The sequence below is a fragment of the Carlito syrichta genome, unplaced genomic scaffold, assembly GCF_000164805.1.
Source record: "Carlito syrichta isolate Samal-C Ts95f unplaced genomic scaffold, Tarsius_syrichta-2.0.1 Scaffold301562, whole genome shotgun sequence".
In the NCBI taxonomy this organism is placed as follows: domain Eukaryota; kingdom Metazoa; phylum Chordata; class Mammalia; order Primates; family Tarsiidae; genus Carlito; species Carlito syrichta.
The window spans coordinates 154,983-162,749 of NW_007245658.1; the positions used below are offsets into that span (position 1 = coordinate 154,983).

At 36.9% G+C, this 7,767-nt stretch overlaps 1 pseudogene; it reads left to right on the plus strand.

The window, feature by feature from the left end:
- Positions 1–282: 282 nt before the first annotated feature.
- On the plus strand, positions 283–1,535 carry LOC103257138 (annotated as a pseudogene).
- Positions 1,536–7,767: the final 6,232 nt, after the last annotated feature.

Consider the following 7,767-nt stretch of genomic DNA (forward strand, 5'->3'; position numbering starts at 1 on the left):
ATTTTGGGTGCATACACAGATTAGGACAGTTCTTGAAGTTTACCATGGGAGGGTTTGGACACTGGAGACTCCTGAAGGCGGGGTGAAGGGAAGGGAGTGAGGGTTGAAAAACTACCTATTGGGTAGCAGGTTCACTGTTTAGGTGAAGGGTTCAATGGAAGTCAAACCTCACTATGTAACAAACATGTTCATGTACCCTCTGCATTCAAAAGAAAAAACCTGCAGCCTCTCCGCCCCTCCCACAATGCTCAGCCCTAGGATTCCCTCAGATAGCCTTCTGCCATGGCCGACAAGGAAGCAGCCTTTGACAACCCAGTGGAAGAACATGTGATCAATGAGGAGTACAAAACATGGAAAAAGAACACCCCTTTTCTTTATGATTTGGTGATGACCCATGCCCTGGAGGGGCCCAGCCTAACTGCACAGTGGCTTTCAGACGTAACCAGACCAGAAGGGAAAGATTTCAGCATTCATTGACTTGTCCTGGGAACACACAAGTCGGATGAACAAAACCATCTTGTGATATAGCCAGTGTGCAACTCCCTAATGATGATGCTCAGTTTGAAAAGGGAGAATTTGGAGGTTTGGGTTCGGTTAGTGGAAATATTGAAATAGAAATCAATATCAGCCATGAAGGAGAAGTAAACAGGGCCCATTATATGCCCCAGAACCCTTGCATCATTGCAGCAAAGACTCGATCTAGCGATGTTCTTGTTTTTGACTATACAAAACATCCTTCTAAACCAGACCCTTCTGGAGAGTGCAACCCAGACTTACATCTTCACGGGCATCAGAAGGAAGGCTATGGGCTTTCTTGGAACCCAAATCTCAGTGGGCACTTAGTGCTTCAGATGACCATACCATCTGCCTATGGGACATCAGTGCTGTTCCAAAGGAAGGAAAAGTAGTGGATGTGAAGACCATCTTTACAGGGCATACAGCAGTTGTAGAAGATGTTTCCTGGCATCTGCTCCATGGATCTCTGTTTGGGTCAGTTGCTGATGATCAGAAGCTTATGATTTGGGATACTCGTTTAAACAATACTTCCAAACCAAGCCATTCAGTTGATGCTCACACTGCTGAAGTAAACTGCCTCTCTTTCAATCTTTATAGTGAGTTCATTCTTGCCACAGGATCAGCTGACAAGACTGTTGCCTTGTGGATCTGAGAAATCTGAAACTTAAATTGCATTCCTTGGAATCATGTAAGGATGAAATAGTCCAGGTTCAGTGGTTGCCTCACAATGAGACTATTTTGGCTTCCAATGGTACTGATCGCAGACTGAATGTCTGGGATTTAAATTAAATTGGAGAAGAAAAATCCCCAGAAGATGCAGAAGATGGGCCACCAGAGTTGTTGTTTATTCATGGTGGCCACACTGCCAAGATATCTGATTTCTTCTGGAATCTCAACAAACCTTGGGTGATTTGTTCTGTACAGAAGACAATATCATGCAAGTGTGACAGATGGCAGAGAATATTTATCATGATGAAGACCCTGAAGGAAGTATGGTTCCAGAAAAACAAGGGTCCTAGACATGTCTGTAATTCTTGTGCTTCTAGACTCTCCTTTCTTCCCTCTCTACCCTGAGATTGATTTAACACTGATTTTGAGACACACAGACTTTGTTCGGCTATCCTGCCATATAGGTACCACCAACAATGCTATTAACCCCACAGTGGGTATTTTCTAAATAATAACTGGCGGACTTGACTCAGCAATGCCACAAACTTACATTTAAATTTTCTTCAGGAGTTTTATAGCAACAAACCAGGTCTAAAATAGCTATAGAAAGGGGAATATTATGTGTATTATTTTCTTCTTATGCTGTATCTCTATGTTTTTCAGACTCATTTGAGTAAAGGCTAGAGTAAGGAATAGAGCCAAATGAGGCATGTCTCTGAGCCATGAAGTATAAATAAATACTGCAAGATGTCATTTTTATTCAGGAAATAGGGGAGATTCAAGTCATATAGATTCCTACTCTAAGATCTTCACACCTGACTTTCCAGGTTGCACATTTTCATATGTAGATCAGTTTCCTCCTGATTTCTTCAGTTGAGTCAAAACTACACGTTCCTCTTTCCCCATATATTTTTGCTCGTTAGTGTATTTCTTGAGCTGTTTTCGTATTGTTTCTTTCCTTTCTGTGAAAAGGTTGTGTTGTTGTTGTTGTTGTTTTAACTTGGGGCCACCAAGTTGTAAAGACGTATGTTTTTACCTTAGAGTTATACCACAGGTAGGCTGTCAAGTTGAGAAGAGTGAATCAATAGCTTGTATTTATTTTTAAAATTAAATTAATCCTTGGTAAGAGTTACTTTTTTTTTTTTTTTTTAGGAGTTAGTCTTTGATCACTAGTTTGATGCCATCTCCATTTTGGGTGACCTGTTTCACTAGACCTGTTACTCTCTATGAATAACTGTGTAAGTGCTTAAAATGGAATAAATTGCTTTACAACATTAAAAAAAAGAAAAAAACCTGCTATCAGATTGCAGGTGAAAGTGGAGAAAAGCGCAAAGGTAAGAAATATGCAAGTTAGATATGAGGAGGAAATCAGCGAGGAAAGTGAATTCGACTTCTTTGGCATCTGGAAATATTTTTGACACTCATTTCTTTGGCCTACATTTTTCTTGTGAATTAATAGCACACTAAGTTTGACTTCTAGCTCTAAGTATAAGGCAGGCAAAAGGAAAAAGAAGGAAAGAGCTAATGGAGACCATAGCAGTCCAAATGTAGCAGTTTGATGTGTGTATATGTTGTTGTGGTTGTTCTGACGTAGTTCTTCAGTTTCTAAAGTAAAAAGAATGCCTAGAGTATGTTTTCATGCTGCATACTAGACTCTGAATCTAAGCGGAAGTCAAGAAATTCAGAAAATTGCAAGAGAAACAGGAAGTCTAAGTAATGAAGAATTACATAAAGCTAAATTAAGAATCTCCTTAGTATTTTGTGGGGTACATGTAGAAATACCTGTCTCTTGCAAACCCCCTCTTAAAATTATTCACTACTGTCTTATGACAGTAAGGCAAACTAAATGAATTGTAGAATGATGCATTCCTTATAGTAAGACCTGAGGCATCTTAGCTTTCTCAAAGCAACTTAAGATCCTTGATTTTTAATGTAATTTGTGGAATCTGGTTAATATTTTTTCTTACTTATATTCTTTGGTTGTTGCAGTATCATAGAATTTCCATATATATTCTCATTCAGAAGGGTAAGTGAGGCTTAAACTAGATACCAAGTTGCAAGTGATTTTCTCTAAGAAAACAAATGGGTATTCTCTTGTTTTGTAGAAAGTTTGTGATTATTTCTTCTCCTTCTCCTCCTCCTTCTTCTTCTTTGCATATATACCCGCTAGAACTTTCAAGTGCAAAAAATCTGCTGTATAATTTGGAACCCTACCCGAAGCAACCATGTGTCCTAGAATTGTGCGAAATGGCAAAAATTTTTTTCAAGAAAGAAAAGAATATAAGGCCTGTATCCAACCCCCGCCCCCCAAGCTTATTATAATTAAGGACTCCCGCAGAACTTTGTAGCATCCCTGCAAGGGTCATATCAACTAAGGCTGGGCCAATCCCGTTCCTCTGTGAGAATCTTGAGCTTTCTCTGATATTTAGGCTAGCTGAAGAACTGAGTCCAGAACCACAATTTTAAATAGCGCCTATGACTGCCACAAGCAATTTTCTTCCGACCAGATGGTTCACATAGGGAGTAAATGACGCCTGAGTGTCAGCATGTGCATGGGGAGTGTCATCTTGAAACTTTTGTACTGCTGACCACATTAAAGTGTGTAATTTTTATAATAGCCTTCATGCTTTGCATTTTAAGGTACATAAAAATCCTTCATGTCAGACAAATATCTCTTCTGCCAACACATTTCCTCTGAAGATTTCATCATCTCAGTGGGATTTGATGTCCACAGTTTCTTAGTGAAATCCTTACAAAGTATATTTCTGTGTCTTAAGATCTCAGCCAAACTTCCATGAAATCTGTTCCTGTGGAAGAGTTTTCCAAGCAATGTGTAGAATAACTATCAGAGTCCAACCACTAAAGAAATAATGCCACCTGCCTTATGCTCATGTCCCTAAGATCCAAAGTTAATCTCATTATTATGCTGAGAAATTTGATACCTTGCAGTAATTAACATCTCAAAATTTAAAACATATATACTCTCAAACTATTGATTTACAAAACGAGCTTCTTGATTCTCTACAAATTCCCCTATTTAATTATTGATGGCAGTTTCAAATTTATCAAAATTCAAGTTTTAAATGCTCAAAAAATAAAATAAGCATACTATGTATGCAATGTTTGAGGGAAGCATTTACTGCGAAAAATAAACAAGAGTAGCATCACAGAACTTCTGGTCTAACACTAAACATGCCTATTTGTCTCTTTGTTTTTCTGAGATTCCACTAAATTTGTAATTAAGAAATTTCTGAAAAACAGAAATCAAAATAATGATGAGGTTTAGAAGGGAGATTTCAGCTGACAATATACTTGGATAAATGTTAAGAAGATGAAAAGATGCAGAGACAAAGGAAGTGGTGCAGTGTGTGTCTGTGTCAAAAAAAAAGTGACACACAACCCTGTCAAATGCAACAATTTCTTTTCGTAATAAATACTTTGTAAAATACTTTGTACTTCATTACATTTAAATAAAATATATATAAAGATAAAGAATCCATAGAAAATTTGTTTAAAGTCAGTACAATATCTTAATTGTAGCTAAAAGGAGAAATATAAAGTAAATAATTTGTTATCAGTTATATTATTCAGTTTGCAAATTCTCAGATACAATTCTACTGGAAGACAGTGAAACTGTCAGAAGCATGGCATCTATATACTAATATAATAGTATAGATCTATCAACTTCAAATGCAATATTTATGCAGGTATATATTTTTGCTACTTACATAACACAATAATTTTACCTTTGATTTTGGTATTTTTTTTAAGCATGAAAGTCCAAACAGAATCCATTCATCTTCCCTGGCATTCAAGATAGAGTTTTTGAAAATTTAATTTATATTAAAACTCTTTAAAATATGCTGTTACTGTAGTTCCTAATAGGAACACTGGTAACCAAAAGACAACATGAAATCATTATCCTCAAAGTTCTGAGGAGCAATGTTTTTAATCTTAGAATTCTGAAACTAGGTAAACTGTCCCACATGGCAAGAATAAAAACATTTTTTTTAAATATGCACTAACTCAGAGTAGAATTTTCTTTCTTATGAAACAACTTAAGAAAATATTTCAAAAAATGAGCACGTAATCCCCAAAAGAAAAAGAAAGTGAAATCAAGAAATGATGAATTACATGTATAAGAAAAATGCAGGAAATTTGCAATAAGAAAGGAGAGCAGTTGGTCTACAAAGCAATGAGCAGGTTAGAGTCCATGCCTTACCTTTCAGGATGCTGCAGGGAAGAAGGTGAGGGGGAGGCACTCAGTGTAACAGAGAGTGCCATTGAACAAAAAAAAAGAACAAAATCATGAATTTCGCAGCACCCTGGATGGAACTAGAGTCTATAACACTGAGTGACCTCTCACAGAAACAAAGATCTGAGTATCACATGTTTGCACTCATATAGTGGACCTTGAACATCCATCGTAATACTATAAGAAAAGGACTGCAGTGGTGGGAAACTATGGGGCGGGGAGGGGAAGGGAAGTGGGATTAATGGTAGTAATATCTGTCTGGGGATGGGGAAACACCCCTTATCAACACGGATGCTTGAACGAAGCATATTTGTATACCTAGCCCGTAACTGTACCCCACAATATCAAAATAAAAAATATTGAGATACATATATAAAGAAAGGTTAGGAGGCCTTGGGTTGATGGGAAAGGCAAAAAATACAAGAGAAGAAAAAGCATTTATAAACTTTAAAAAAATAAAAATTTTAAGAAATCTGTGGTTCCAATACATATTAACTGGTCTGTTTTCAATAGAAATTTGAAAAAGAAAAGTAAAATGGTTATAAACAATAGATTAAAAGGTTAAGAAACTAAAAGAGATAAGAAATCTGCTGAAAATGACATTTTTTCATTTTTAAAAAATGATAGAAATTAGTCACTTCAGGAAAAACCAGTGCGTCAAACTCATTTAAAAATGTATAAAATATAGTATTGTTTTAGACAACTGCAGAACTATAATAAAATATTGAATTAATTTCTTACTAGTTCTTCAGGTAGGGAATAGCAAGGATTGCCTCTCTCCATGCAGACCCCCCTTGCTCTGTGTTTATCACACTCAAATCTTCTCTGCTGGAGCCTCACCAGGTAGATGTGTTAGACAGAAGCTCACAGCACGATCTCCAGTAGGAAGGGGAGACTGCCAGAAGTCTGACTGAGTGTGATGGTTAATTTAAATGTGTCAACTTGTCTGGGCTTTGGTGCCCAGTTGCTTGCTCAAACACTAGTCTGTCTGTCTATCTATCTATCTATCTGCCTATCTATATTATCTCTCTATTATCTAATCTATCTTTCTATCATCTGTCTGTCTGTCTGTCTTCTCTTGGATCTGATTCTCTGGAGAACCCTGACTGATATACTGTATTTTTAGAATTATCTCAGCTATTCACCTTATCTTGGTTCAGAGAAGTGACTTTTTCTTAGGTCCTAAGTTACTTGTGCAGGAGTGAAAGCTGTCAGAAATCTGTTCAGTTGAGTCATCATAAAATAAGCGGAACTTGAACAATTACAATAATACTATAAGAAAGGGATTGGCAGTGGTGGGAAACTGCCAGGGGAAGGAGAGGCACACTTCATCAACAAGGTTACCTGCATAATGAACATTTGTATACCTGACCCTGAATTGTATCCCTCATCTTTAAAATTAAAAATAATAAATAAATAAAAAAAATTCATCTCTAAAAAAAATCACAGATCTGAATGCAAGGAGGTGGGAGCCTATATTTGCAGAAAGGACATGGGTGTGCAGGGAGTAGGGAGAACAAAATGGAAGACCAGTTTCCCTTCTCATCCTACAGACACAGCTCTGTGCTTCATGTGATTTCTCTTCCCAAGGTGGCCTTTCTGCATCCTTCTTGCCTGACATCCAGTGGTTCTTATTTTAACCTTTGCTCTGGTAGCTCTTTTAACCCATTCTTCATCCCTGACCCTCATTAATGATAAGTGCTGATGTATACTTTGAGCATTTTCTTTTAAAAATCTCTTCTATATATAAACTTGATCAACCTGGCTTATAACCCGTTAATTTTCCCTGAAAAATGTGGATAACTGATATCTGAAAGAATAAAAATTTAGAGGTCTTTTAACTTGTTTTTCTCTTAGATTTGTCAAGTCAGGGCAATAGTAAATTCTTTTATTTTTTTTCTAATTTTTTGAGACTCTATACCAAATGAAAAAATATGTTTGACTTTATAACTGTGCAAGTGGACCAAAACATGTACCTTCATACGCCATTAGAAATCAAAAGGCAATTTATAACGCAAGTCATTTTTTTTACTTGATGCTGTTGAGACTGGCGCATTCTTCCCTGTGATTCTCTACTCAAGGTCCTGTCAAGATGACCTGGAACTTTCTTTTATCATTGAAGCTCCTTCTCAAGCACTCTAAGGAAAAACAACATGTTAGATAGGAATGAAGGAGAGGGGAACTACCAAAGACATTAAACTCCTAACATTTAGAAAACTAAGGGAAACATCATTACACATCCTAAATAAGACACCAGTGACTGGAACTATACATTGCCAAGACAAACATTAGCATATGAGTGATTCCTCTTGTCACGCATATCCCGG